The sequence below is a fragment of the Micropterus dolomieu genome, linkage group LG20, assembly GCF_021292245.1.
Source record: "Micropterus dolomieu isolate WLL.071019.BEF.003 ecotype Adirondacks linkage group LG20, ASM2129224v1, whole genome shotgun sequence".
In the NCBI taxonomy this organism is placed as follows: domain Eukaryota; kingdom Metazoa; phylum Chordata; class Actinopteri; order Centrarchiformes; family Centrarchidae; genus Micropterus; species Micropterus dolomieu.
The window spans coordinates 6729327-6744540 of NC_060169.1; the positions used below are offsets into that span (position 1 = coordinate 6729327).

The 15214-nt window shown below is 40.1% G+C and overlaps 1 protein-coding gene across 1 annotated transcript in view; it reads left to right on the top strand.

The window, feature by feature from the left end:
• The first annotated feature begins 4509 nt into the window (after window positions 1-4509).
• The window catches only part of lrrc4cb (leucine rich repeat containing 4C, genome duplicate b), a 33493-nt gene continuing 22788 nt past the window's right edge, over window positions 4510-15214 (top strand). Inside the window, exon 1 of the mRNA XM_046032933.1 lies at window positions 4510-4576. The gene's annotated coding sequence lies outside the window, so the exon portion shown is untranslated. The remainder of the gene's footprint in view (window positions 4577-15214) is intronic.

Here is a 15214-nt window from a genome sequence, read left to right on the forward strand (position 1 = left end):
TTTGTTTTAGGAATGATACATAGAAGCAGAGACAGAGTTGAGCTTTTATTCTAAGATTGGGACTCTCACTTGGATTCAGTCAGAAATCAAATTTTTATTGTAAGTAAGATCAGAGATGTTAGGACAAACATCTCACCATCATTCTTGGTCCTCTTTTAAACCTGTGACATCACATGACATCACCTCTCTCCATGATCCGGTTAGGATGTCTGGATCAGTTTTAAAATGGTTTTCATCATTCCTTTCTGGTAGAAGTTTGAGTGTTTATGTAAATCCGATCATGTCTGAAACTGCAGGGTTGTCATGTGGGGTACCTCAGGGATCTGTCTTGGGTCCCATCCTGTTCCTTTTGTATATTTTTCCTCTAGGACAGATAATTAGTCAATTCAGTGACATATCTTACCATCTGTATGTGGATGATATTCAACTGTATTGCTCGTTCAGATAAACTGAGTTCCATAAATTGTCTTCTTAAACTAACTGCTTGACCAGTATTAAACGGTGGTTATGTAACAACTTCCTGCTTCTGAACTCAAGAAAACAGAAACACTGATTATCGCCCCTGAAAGTAGAATCCCTCTGATTAAACAGCATATTGGTGACTTAGGCTCGTCTGTTCAGCTTAGGTGTTGTTTTTGATTCTGTAATGTCCTTGGAGTACCACTCTAAACAAACTAGTCAGAAACTGTTTCTTCCAACTAAGGAATAGTTTCAAATTTAGAACACTGGTGTCAAAGGGTGAGTTGGATATGATCATTCATGCTTTTATTTCCTCTCGTTTAGATTACTGTAACAGTCTTTTTACTTGTTTGAGCAAGAAAGCTTTACCGTCTCCAGGCAAAAGAGCCCACATCAGATCTGTTTTAGCAGCACTTCACTGGTTACCAGTCCAGTATAGAATTCAATTTAAAATCATGGACCTTACTTTTAGAGCCGGCACGATCAAGTTCCACCTTACATATCTGAGTTGATACAGTTTCATACTCCGACCCATAGTTTGAGGTCATCAGATCAGCAGTGGCACCTAGGCTGTGGAATGCTTTGCCTACCTTTCTACGTTGCGTGAATTCTGTTGATTCTTTTAAAAAGCAACTGAAGACACTGCAATTCAAGCAGGCTTTTAGTTAGATGTGGGGTTTTTATGTTTTAAGGTTTTGTTCTATGTTTTCCATTTGTATTAAATTTTTCTTATGCATTGTATTTTACTTTGTTGCATTGTATTACATCTTATTGTGAAGCACTTGATTTGACTTGTGATTTTTATCTGTGAAAGGGGCTATACAAATAAACTTTACTTACTTACTCTTGTTTTGGTTTTTGTATTGTTAATTGTTATGATCCTCCCATGCACTTTTTTTTATCTCAGCTGCATATAACTCTGCAAAACTCAAAGTTATTCATTATACAGTGAATAAATACATACATTACATAAGTGCTTTTAAAAATATATATATTCATAAATGTTGTAGATGAGTGTCTTGGTATACATTACAACTCACAGAATCATGTATATAGATAACTAGCTAGCTAGCTAGATTGATATCAACTCTGGGATGGATTGGTATGCAAATTGGTGCAGACATGTATTGTCTTAATGAAATGTCTTGACTTTTTATCTGGCACCATCATCGAGTCAAAATTTCAATTTGTCCAATACTTTTGTTTATCTAACCAGTCTAGTTTGTTTGTTGTTGATTTATAGTGAGGCTCACAGAGCCACTAGGGCAGCTATAGTCTTAAAGGTATAGTAAGTGCTTGTAATCCAATACACTTGTTTTTGAAATTCAGTGAATATTTCTTCACGGTTTGCTACCTCTACTCCAGGCACTGTGAAGGAGAAATGGCCAAAAAATGGCCAAAGTGGAAAAGTTCTGAGAAGTATAAACAGAAAAGAATGTTAAATGATGAGGCAAGGGCGAAGGTGTTTCAATGCTGGAGAAACCTCAGAAATTTGATATCTTGGTGGGCGGAGCTTCTGAGGGAGCAATGAAGGGAGGTGTTTGTGTGCTTGGCAATTGAGTTCAAATATCAACAATCCTTCTGCAGAATAACTTACTCTCCCTTTAAGTCTTGTTTAAGCAGAAATGCTAAAAATCCACCAGTGACAACCTCTCAACAGTGACTATCTGGTTTTCTTAATCCAATTGAATTTTGGGTTTTAGAATCCTGGCCCAACAAAACAAGCATTCTGATGTCATCAACTTACAAAATTGTGATAATTTTAATAAACCTTTTATAGACAAAATGATTAATCAACAAAATAATGAGAATAACCATTAAAGTTGCAGCCCCAATTCCTTTAATAGGTGTTGATGATGGTGGTGGAAAGCACTTTCACATCACTTCACACAAAATCTAGTGACTACCTGGACTGAGGTCAGAAGAGCAAAGGGCATATGTATATGTAGTATATGATTCAGATAATATTCAAACCATTAAGTTTGATCAATCTTTTCATTGTTTCATGTCTCACCAATAATTTAACTGTAATCACTTACTTTAGGTACTTGTGACATCTTGTGACACACTGCCTTCTTCCACCTCATTTGTAGTGAGTTGTTTCATAGTGCCTTGTCGGGTTTTTCTTGCCTGTCACTCAGCTCTCATTTGATTGTTTTTGTGTGATCAGAACAACATGTAAATCAATTCCATTATAACAGATTTATATTGATTTTTGTTCTCTCTCTCTGTCTCATAAAGCAGCGTGGCCTCTGTGACCAGGAGCTGCTCTATCACGTAGGCTACCTGCGGTTCATTATGTCATCTAATGAGACAGGCTGTTCATCTCAGATCAAATGGATGCACACTCCCTTGTGTATCTGCAGGTCCGCTGATTACTAAACCTCCATACCTATCCTTCTTGGCAGTGGATGATGTTTTCTCTTTATCTGACCAACACCTTTAAAGGCAATCAGTAAGCAGGTTCCAGCCACGCAGAGGTTGCCTAGGTTACTTTTGTTTGCTTCTGACAGTATTCGCAAAAGGAATAAATTGGTTGCACAAACCTTTTTCATTGAAAATAGGAGGTGGGAAAATAATGTGAAGTTGCAGTAAGTTCAAAGCATTAATTGTGATTTATTTTGCCGCTGATTTTAACATGGTGGATATAACTATCTGTGCTTTTAAGGTGGAAAAGAACTGATATCTAGGTGATATGTTGAATGTGAATTTATTTGTGGATGCAAACAGTAGAAATGGTCCGTTCTAGATGACTGGATAGAGACTAACGCCTGTAGGTGGCAACCATACCTCATCAACAATTGAATCATACATGCACGGGCACGCACGCACTCAGAGACATCAGATCTGGGCTTTACGCGTTAATGCTATTGATCCCTGATAATTAACGACCACTGGGTGATTTAAATGGGCAGGACGCGCAGGCAAAGTGGTCAGAGTTAAAGTGGTCCCTGGGCAATACAGGAACACGCTCACGCCTACACATGCGGGCACCTACCTACACACGCACGCACACACACAGACACACACACACACACACACACACACACACGTGACTCGCACGCGCGCGCGCGGCCAATCTGTGCCTGGAGACCGTGATTTCAACGTGCTCGCTATTCAAGTCATGGACTGCAGCGAGCAAGGGAACCATTAGGAGCCGGTGGCAAAACCCCGCTTTATTTGCAACACACGGATGATGCTGCTGCTGCCATACCACCCGGATCGGACACCCTGACAAGTGGAATTATTACTAATAGCTGCGCTTATGTAATCAATAGCCTTCACCGGATTGCTTTTGGGGGAAAATAGCGTCCCGTGGATTCTTCCCATTCTAAGCTGCATGATAGAAAATACTGTATGGCATATACTCTGCGATTTTCAGAGTAGCCTATGGCAACCCGTTTGTCCTGATGCGACGCGTGTGATGGTTGCAGTGGGACGGATATCCTTAATTTTATCCAATAGGCGTTCTCAGGTTTTTTTGTAGGACGCTTCTGCACCCCTTTCTGTACTGACCTTATCAACCATGCTTTAAATAGGTAATTGTTAACTGTCACGTCTGTCCGCTGATCTTGTTAATTTGTTTTGAGAAAATGTTCCGAGGAAAGAAACAGCCTGACTGCTAAATCCAAAAGAATTCGTCCACTTTGTTTTTTTGTTTGTTTGTTTTTGGTCGAATTTCATTTAGCGGTTTTAGAGGAAACCACTGGTGGGAGTCAATTCTGGACTGTGACTGGTTTGGGGGAAAGAAGGGCCTATACAGACTTGATCCCCAACACAAAACTCTGCAGGATTTCCTCCTCATCAGTCCACAGGAATATCTTCAAGTCCAGGGGGTTACTGCTGGTCCTCTGTGGGCTTTCATCGGCGCTCAGTACATCCGAGGGAATAGTGGCCGCACCGCATATCCACGCAACTCTTTTAAATGTTTGGCATTTTTCGCAGGAGAGCATCTTGACTTGTGATCGAGAGAGACGCGGACTGCAGCACCCTCAAATCCCTTTCACATGGAGATTTGTGCCTCGGTCGTACTGCAAATCTTTAAAACGGGGACCGGGGCCCTGCTGATTTTTCCTTCACTGCTCTCAACCCCGATTTCATTTATTCGAAAAAATGCGTAAGTATTTCTTTGAATTCAGTTCAATTGCGCCTATTCGGCGTGATATGCTGTTGTATATTCCAATGTAGACCGAGTATTCATCGTTATTTAATCTGTGATTTGTGGTTGGTTCACATGCTTCAATGTAAAGAAAGATACTTTATTTTTTGAATGTCCTTTTTCCATTTTTCATCAGGTAGGTTATGATAGCTGTCGCATCCTTTTACGTGTGTGAGCCATTGTGCGTGTTTCTGAATGTATGTGTGAGATAGATAAATATAGATGGATATAAAGATAGATAGGAACGGAAAGGGGGTTGAGGAGGTGTGGGGAGTAGCTGGTGCAACAAATTGTGTGTTTGAGCGCTTGGTAGAGACTGTATGGTCTGTGGTAGTCCCTGTTGCCAGCAGGACGTTACTGCTAGATAAAGGCCTACGTCATATGGTAATTCAAATTCAGTTCAGGTATTCTCAGCATACACGTTTGCAGCAAAAAATATCGCTGGATTGGCCAGGTGGGCAGGCTGGCCCACAGGAAGGGCGCTTTGTGTGAGAATGTGGCAAAGCGAAAGCTTTAGGTCAAGCTTCATTCTACAGCATTTGTTCAGCCCCCCCCCATACTGTTGACCCAGTATGTCTGCAAAACCCCATCAAAGCCACCCATGGGTGATACACAGAAATAAGGTTGTCATTTCTCTACTACAACCTGAGCAGGTTAACCAGAAGAGTACCAGAAGAGTACCAGAAGAGTGAATTTTTTAATTTAAACTGTGTAGTCCCAGAGTTTTTGATTTGGCAATACAGTCTTTTAAAAAACATGTGAATAGGAGCTGTCCATCAATGGGAGGTGCTGAAAATGCCCTGATGCTGAAAATACTTGTATGATGGCTGAAATGGGTAGAGGGAGCTGCATTTGGAGCAGCCATCACATCTGAAATTGCTAGTTCTGCTGCAGCCAAAAGCATTCCACTTAAACCTTAACCGGTTTGTCCTCAAGTGTACACTTTCATATTCACATCTGGTGATTTTACAACCTGCTGGTAAAATGAAGGACACAGTTGAAGTGTTTAAGAATAGGTAGAATTTACGGTCGGTTACCTCAATATTGGCATGCATATATAAGCATAGTCTGTCCTGCTGGAGTGGGTTGGGAGTATGATGATCAAATGGTGAATTGAATCATTTGTAAATACTGCACACATTTCAGCAAAGACTTTTTTAATAGTATGATTAGTGCCTGTTATACATAACCATTTATTGCTCAGTACCAGTGGGTTCTTTAAATGTGTGAAAACTCAGAGAAAAATGGTAATATGAGAAATAAAAATGTCTTAAATCAAGTTATGCATTTATGCATATCATCCTCTATGCAGAAAAAAATACTGCTCCTTAAGAATTCATTTTCAACTGTCTTTTAAGTTAAATTGGAATTACATTCATTTCCAGGTCTGGATTAGTTTAGTGCACTGTGATACGCTGGCTACTGCTAAAATTAAGGCCACACACCAATAAGTGTCTCAATAGGGCATTGGGTCACCATGAGCCACCTGAGCTGCTGCACTGAGCTTTGGGATTCTGACAAAACCTGAAGCTCAACTGGAGAAATGTGACAGTCTTTCACAAGAAGTTCAACCATTTGAACTTTAAAAGGTGGTCAGAAACATTAATTCTCTGTAGTGCTGTGCTTGATTGAGAACAAGTGAATATTACTGCCAGGGTAGTAAACATGATTTCCATGCTTCTCAAACAACTTAAAGACCTTTGATTGCCTGTGGATTTAGATGCATTCCTCAGTCATCAGGACAGAAATACCAAAGCTTCAGAAATGCGGTCACACTGACGGTCTTTGAAGGTTTTGGCATTTACCTGACTGCTAAGGGACAGAATGGATGTAAACCATGCCAGGACCACTCACCAGAACAGCTCTGACAGAAGCCCTCACTGTGGGAAATAAGCACTTTGGCGAATAGATTTCTTTTCATGCGTGACACACATGTAGCCCACCACTGGTTCAGAACAGGGTGAACGGTGACTCATCTAACCATCCAAGGTTTTTTTCCTCCTCAAAAAAAACCACTGCTTTTGTTCTTGTACAACACATTGTGACATACATACATTTCTTGTGACACACTGCCATCTTCCACCTCATTTGTAGTGAGTTGTTTCATAGTGCCTTGTCAGTTTTTTCTTGCACCTGGAAATAATGCAAAAAGATCACAGTCGAGGAATATATGCGCCTGTTCTGCAGGTGGCTGTTTCAACACATGTTCATGCCATCATCACCTTTGCTGCATTTCCAATCATCAAACATCATTAAGTCAAACAATGTATCACAGAACAGAAGCTACAGCAGCAACAATCAGCCCTCTATAAAAGTCACAGATTTCTTTTTTGAGCCACAGGAGCCAAAATAATGAGCAGCTGGGTCTGCCCAGGATTTTTACACACTACACTAAGCATGGTGGGATGTTAATCACTGGGTGATTTTAAGGACCAGTCACACACCTGTGTGGAATAGACTGCGTGTTTTTTCTTTCTTTCAGGTGTCAAATGACCTGTCAGTCAAACTATGATTCATAATTAATTTCCTGAACTCCTACAGTTATGGGTGAACGACCACAAAAACACAGAACACTGGTGCTACAGCCAAGTCACAAGCTGATTTCAGTGTGGCATTTTCGAGAAAAGAAAACGTGGACTTCATTGTTGTACTTCAAATTCCAGTATGCTCAGTGTCAGGTTATGATGATATGAAATTATCTGAAGTCATGTGGAATTCATTTAGTGCTTAAGCAATTAGTCAATAAATGATTAATGGGAAACAAATAATGCTGTAATTTATCAAGCAAAATACCGAATATTACATCTCAGATGTAAAGATCAAAACATTTAGCTCAGTTGGTCTAGCTTATTATTTAATAAATGAATGAGTAACCTTGTGACAAGTCTAAACCTCTATTCATATAATGATGGTGTTTGTTAAACTACAACTTATCTTTCTCTGCTGAAACTCTGAACTGAGGTAGATTAATGGCCATTTTTGAAAGCCTTGGGTTTCACACTGTCATCAGCAAAAATGCTGATTCATTTTCAAATTACTATCTTATCCATTCCACTTACGCTATTGGGGATTGATGGCAGCAGTCAGTGTTTTTGAGGGATATCCTTTACTATACAGGGGCACTTTTTTGTTGGTTCATCAATTTATATTGTCGCCTTGGCCTTCTGCATACTTCTTTGTGTGATATGAGGATTGGTGTTGGGAGTGACGATAAATTGTGGCTGAGGTTCTGTCTGGATAAAGTGAAAAACAGCACAGTTCCTCCAGGCCTGTGTTTTTATCTTAACTAGAAGGACTGTGTGCATTTTTGTATGTATATGTACAGTATGTGTCTATGTGACATAAATAAGAGAGTGGGATACAGTTTGAGATTAGACTTCCAGCCAACTCCATTTTGATAAATAGTGCTCTGTATCTTTCCAGTAGTACCTCCACAAAACATGTGTTTGTGTCGAGTCAAGAGACAGGCCAATCTGACCGAGTTGAACTGCTCGGGTGTGAAAGAGTCCAATGCATGCCAGGCTGGAGAGACTTAGTATTCACTGTAGCAGCTTAAGTTATGCCTTTGTGCACCAGAAAGGGGATTATTCAGCGAATCCTGCTCTGTGTCATTCACAAGCCTGCATTTCTAAATCAACAAATATTAATGTGGTGATGTATGAAGAGGCTGGATGTGTGTGTGTGTGCCTGTAGACCCACTACTGTTCATTAAAGCTAAGTGTGTCTTATGTAGAATGACAGCGTTGCTGCCTGCAAAAAATCATAACTTATGGCACAAATGTTATTATGACACATTCAATGTTTTGACTGGAGCCGTTGGTGCCTTATTTCACCATCTGTGTTGTGCACTATGTGTCTGTAGTGGCCTGCAGCAGGAACCAGCCATCAACTCCAGAGAGAGCCTCTGAGAGAAAGAGTATGTTCAGGTTATGGGTACCATGTTTCTGCCTCTTCAGCAACCAGCCGTTTTCTGCAAATGCCTTAATGCCTTTTATAGATTCCTCTACAGATTCCCAACAACCTACACATATACAGTTTTGCAAAAACGCTCGAGTCAACAATATTTTCTGTGATTATGGGTACTGCGGGGCTCTGATGTGAGGGACAGCTGAGTACCGCCCACTGCTCTGAAGAATGCATAATCACAGTAAACAATGTCCTAAAGGCAATTATCGTTTTTATACAGTTTCACTGTTTTTTGTACCATTATAAAACAGTAAAAGAATTTGAATAAAATCAGACATATCACAACAATTGAACACATTTTATAGCATGGGAATTAGTCCTGGAAATGTGTGGTTGTGTTTTGATACTTTTTGGGGGCCTAAATGTGCTCGAAAACTCACCAAACTTTGCACCATAATTCAGGCTAAAAATTTCGTATTTTATGGGTTTTGCACATGGGCGTGCGAAAATGGCTCGCTAGCGCCCCCTACAGAGCAGCCCCCGGACAAAGTTTCACGGTGGTAGTGAAGTGGTACGTGTATCATGTCCAGATGTAGAAAAAAGCCTCTTGGAGCGATGCCCGACACCCAGCAGGAAGTCAGACGCTTTGGATTTAATGGTAATTTTGGAGATTTACACACTTTGTAATTTAACTAACTCCGCCAAGGGATTTCGTCCGATCGACTTCAAATTTTTGCTGTGCAGTTTAAAACCACTGACGATTAAAAGTTGAACAAATGGTTATTATCAGTCGACCAGTTTGTCTGTGGCATGTCTTCCAAAATCAATGATTTGCCATAAAACAGGAAGTTGTAACTTCAGTATACATGCTCACATCTGCACCAAATTTGGAATGTATTATAAACGTTCCGTCCTGAAAACATCCACATGCCACTATTCACTCAAAGTCATAGCACCACCTGTTGGCAACAGGAAATTACACGTTTTATGGTGTAATGTACTATTCCTAGCAGGTTGGATATATCAACTTCAAAACTGTCCCAGATAACCCTTAACACATGGCGCGGCATCCGAAATCAATGATTTGCCATGGGGAAGTTTTTGTAACTTCAATACGCTCACATCTGCACCAAACTTGCGCCTAGTGCTATGTAGTGCCACAGAGGGGGACACAGGAAGTGATGATTAACACCTTTGTGCAGCGTCCGAAACACGCGGGAAATTCACAGCCACACCGGCACAGACTCTGCAACGGAGCCACCTCACACCTCGAGGCACTACACAGAATTCTGATTTCCATATCAGATTTAATACTGGATTCAGATTCATAAAAATTCTTTTGAATCTCAACTTAAGAAATGTACAGAAAATGTTAATTTGGCTAAAATGTCTACTTATGGCTCTTCTCTGGTCTGTTACTGGTTATGACAAACGAGAAACTGACAGAATAAGTGAGTCAAAGGGACAAGACAAAATGCAAATGACTAATTTTTTTATTTGACTTTATTTGAATTTATTTTTAAATGCAGACCGCTGAGTTATGAAATATTGTAGTATATTTCATCATCTAGTGCAAAATCTAAAACTTTTTTTTGAATATCAAACCACTCCCAGTGTAACTCGAAAGGTGTCTCTTGTTCCGTCATGGAGGACAGCAGTTTGGATTCGCAGCTGTTACATAAATTCGAAAAAACAGCCACAGTGGAGAAAACATGTCTATAGAAACTGTTTCTTCCTCTGTCCATCTGTATGGTCAGTATGTTCCAAACAGTCAAATTGTTGCCAAAATATGAAGCTAGCTATTTTGTAACACACTGCGAACATAAATGGACAGTATTTTATGCTGCAGGAGAAATTTTGAATTTCTGTGGCAATGTGTTACTTTGTTCCATCCATCAACTGGGCTAGCTGTTGGGATCCATGTTGTAACCACCACAAATCAAAGCTATTGTCCTGCACTAAGGAGCAAGCTACAAACCTTAAAAAAGTTTACTTTTAGCCCCAGAGGGAGTGAGTGTTTAGAAGATGTATTCCATCCAAAGTATTCCTTCACTTCTTCTAGCCTGTGGTCCAAAATGAATAGAAGCAGAATCTGCTTCACATTAGAGAAACATTATGTATGTTAAGATAATGCACAAATGTCTCCAACCATACCAGCCTCCACAGATATACCATAGTCATTTTGTGCATTGAACTCCAAGTCTACAGCTGCATAGCTACAACATGGTGCTTTTGCTATGCTAAAGTCCGCATGCTAACATCAAAAATGGCAACTACATGGGGGCACTAGAAGAAAAGTCAGGGGATCACCACAGTCAGTAGGATTCCTCCTCTTGTAATCCTATTGACTCTGTGCAAAATCTCATGGCAATCCATCTAATAGTTGTTATTTCAGTCTGGGCCAAAGTGGTGAACTGACCGACAGACTGACATTAGCATCCCTAGAGTCGTGCCACTAGCATGGATACAAATTGTACACCTTCAAATTAATTAAATTATTTTGCTTCTTTTGCTGGGAAACCAAACCCCAACTCTGCCTGCTCTCACAGCCTACAGCTGTACACCATAAGGAATTTCCTGGAGGATGTCCTGATGTGAGAAGTTACGGTTCTCCCTTCATCTTTTTGAGGTTCGACTCATACTGCTAATTAGAGACTCACAGAGGGCAGAAAAGGGAGAATAAAATCTTTAAACTGCAAAGACCACAGGCAGCTTATAACACGATGAATCTATATTGTAAGCCACCCACCAAAGAGTTTACATAGCACCTGTTCATTTCACTTCAAAACACAACTACACAGCAGAATCCAGCCCCAAAGACAGCCATATGATTATTATGCCATTTGATGTCAAGTTAAAACCTAGTGTAGGTGAAAGCAAGCCCTTGGAAGGGCTTTGCCTCAAAGCTTGGGCAAATCTCATTGTCTGCTTATCAGCTTCAAATTTACTCCGCCTTACTGAGATATTCCCTTAGAGAATTAGGGATAATAGCTGAAGTGATGACTGTCATGATGAGTCTCTATCTAGCTCACGTTCAATGCCCCCGCCTCTTTCCATCTCCCTCTCTCTAACTTTCCTCTATTTATCCCCACATATTAATATACATTTTATCTCCTGCCAGTTCATTTAGCTCAGATGTCTTTGATCAGAATATCTTAACATTAGATGCAAGAGCCATGCATGCATAGACTTTCATTTTGCAACTCACTAGGAACAGACATTGATTCATGATACAGAGAGTGGAGTTAACAAATCAGTGTAAGAATGAAATTAATATCTAGTTCATTAATGCTTTGGCAAACAGTGCAGATTGTAGTTGCTGGAACACACTAGATTGGCTTAATTGGCAAAGATGAAACCCGCCAAATGGCGCCAAGTCAAACACTACTAAACCCAGAAGGAAATCTTGTAAGGCTGACAAGATTGCCTCTTCAGTGTGAGGCTCTGAGTCACCTCTGCTCAGTTTTCCCCCTTTTATGACAACAATTTTCTTCAACCACAGTGTTTTCTGGGCTTGAACAAGGCTGTTAGAACATCTTGTTCTCTTCTTGCCACGCACTAATACATTGTTGGTGAACCTCATTGTTTGCCACAAGAGCATTTTGTCCTTCAAGTTCAAAGGAAAAGAAAGTGAAAAGCACTCGTGATGCTATTCTTTGTGTCTTGTATCCTGGATAGTAACACAAAGTCCGTTTCATTTGTTGTCAAATACATTAAAGGGATAGAAGTTTTGAAGTGGGGCTGTATGAGGTACTTATCCATAGTCAGTGTAGTAGTCGGTGGTCAGTGCGTCCCCAATTTACAACAAAAAGTTGTTCCAGCATGTAAGCTAAGCAATGTATTGCTGTGAACAGGGTCAGCTGAAAAATTTATTTTAGCCACCTAAAAGATGGCCCACCGAAAAAAAAAATCTATATAAGTTCAAGTGTATACTATATTTAGAACATTTTCAGCACTGTACCTTGCCGTCAGACAGCCATTTTCTTAATACAGTGCAAGGCCAAGTTGTGCTTATGCTTAGGAATACGGAAGTTCTACAGTAGAGAAGACAGTTTTTAAGCTCTTCATCAAAAGTGGAAAAAGCTTCTTACTTAAACGTATTTGTTACACTTAAAGCTCAGTAAGCATCATACATTGCCTTGTAATGTCTGAATAAGCAGCTGAAGCTACATTTTGCAAGCTCGTCTAACTAGCACCTGCTGCTTGGACTTAATTATCCAGGCAGGGAATACGGGCACAGACTGAGGTGGAGTCAAGTCGTTATCCCATTCACACCTTGGTAAAGAAATTTATCAATAAGGCTCACTTAATGATGTAAGAGACAGTAGCATTGCTTGACTAACCTACCTACCACTTGTGGTGCACTATTTTTAATTAGCATGTCCTGTCATCTGATTGGATAAGGATGCATCCCTGTCCTGAATACAGAAATACACTAATTGTTTCTGTGTCCAATCAGGCTAGAAAAACAGCCTTTTATTTACTTTTCTTTCCATACTGACAGCGTATTAACAAGAGTGCAAGGCAGGTTGGACAAAGTACAGTGTCATTACAGCTACTAAAAATAAAAACTTTAGTGTGAAAACACTGGATCTCCTAAATATTCAATATTCATTTAATATGCATGCACTGAAAAGAAAAGATCATTGTTTTTAGCTTGTTGTGTTAAAATAATGGGTTTGAAAATGCTTTTGAAAGTGAGGTTTTCCCAACCCAAAGCATGAACCTCTTCAAATTAACTACACAATGGAAATCAGCAACATTGAGTAGCATGATGTTTTCATGCAACAAACCGAGGGCGAGCTGCAACTTATTTTCACTATCAATGAATTTGTCGATTATTTTCTCGATAAATCAATTAATCATTTGGTCCAATTTTTTACAGTCCAGGGTGACATCTTCAAATTGCTTGGTTTGTCCAACAGTCCAAAACCAAAAGATATTCTGCAAGTTTCAGAAGCAGAAGTTTATTAATATGAAACTTTAAAACAAGACTTAAATATAAAAAATTAAAAGTTTGGCATTTTCACTTAGAAAAGTGATAAAAGTAACGAAAAATAATCAATACATTTCCTGTGATCTGACTAATTGTTTCTACTGTCAAAAATCTTATTTCACTGTAAAACAAATTAGAAACATTAAATTGAGAACTCTTTTAATAATCACTTAATGATGTCAGTCATGTTTTTGCAAAATTGCCAACTATTCTGTGGTTTGGGTCTTGGGTAGTGATGATATGTAGACTCTATCATGAGTAATTTAATATAGCAGCTAGGCTTAGGGGCATATGGCCATGTTGGAGCAGAGCCATGCGGCTTAAGGCAGGGTAAACGGATGGGCAGAGATTGCTGGTGCATTATCTGTTCAGCTCCGCATCATGTTTCACTGTTGTTTCTACAGTGAGCACATTGTTTATCCAACAGCAGTAAATAAAACATTACAATCATTCAATCATTTTTTGCTCCATGTTAGAGAAAGTTGGTGTTCTAGGGAATTAGGGCTGTCACACTGTAAATACCGTTTGTCTGTGCATGAAGATGAGAGAGACAGAGTGGAAAAGAGAGACAGAAGGAGAGAGAGAGAGCGCTTGTGATCCACTAAAATATCCTTGGCAACGAAAGATGCTGTATTCACACATTATTCACGGACAGTTTGTACCAACACTAACATTCTGCTAAGGCTATGATCGGCTGTGATTGGCTAAATGCACTAGAGGAAAAGCTGCTGCAGAGCGAGAGAGCTGACGACAGACTGTGTGTCGACTGTTGATTATGGGGGAGAGCCTGTGGTTCTATCTATTTCATATTCATGAGCCAAATGGTTCACGTTGTATTATTCATGAAGAAATTAGATGTTCAAAACACCAGTGTGAGCGAGGCCGTATGCAGAATGCATAGGGACTCAAAAACTTAACTTTCACTTGAAACTCATTCACTTCTTCCTGGACAAATGCACGACTTTCATCACTGATCCTGATGCCGTGTTCCCTGTTGAAGTGAGCTTCTGAAGCTTAATATATCCCACAGATTTTTTGGGGGGTACATAATTCTGGTGCTGTCCTTACAGCAGTTTTCACCATCTACAAGCAGTAGTGAAGCGAAGATAGTCTTTTGAAAAAAAGATATCGTGTTTACTGTACGAGGTTGAGAGCCGACTGGCTTGTAAGAGACCGGCTTTGTTCTGCCTCTCTGATCAGCTGGCTTGCTTGCAGTCAGGATGGAGCAACAGAAGTGTGTCCAATCAAGCTGAGCCCTGTTTTAAAAGGCCCTGCAGTCCTTGGGCAGAGGCCGCGTTTATGACCCAAAATCGAGGAGACGAGCCTGGCCCTCTTCCAAGCCCTCAAGCTTGTATATTCTGTGTGAGCACATCCAGAGGAGTGCAGCGCTGCAAGGAGGCCCCACGAGACACCTGTACATGTGTAACTGTGTGTGTTTGTGTGTGCGCTTGTGTTTGTGTGTGTAAACAGTGTGTAGAATGAAAGAAAACCTTGATAACCTTCAAGCCTGCTATGAAGTGAAGACATGGGTGGATAGATAGTAATAATAAAATCAGAGTAGATGTACTGATAAGAGAAGGAGCACGGTGTAAACAGTATTGCGGATGATTTCTGAACAAGAGATATTTTATGGAATCAATGGAAAGAAAAAGTGTGTACATCCCATATTACCCCCCCCCCCCCCCCCACAAACA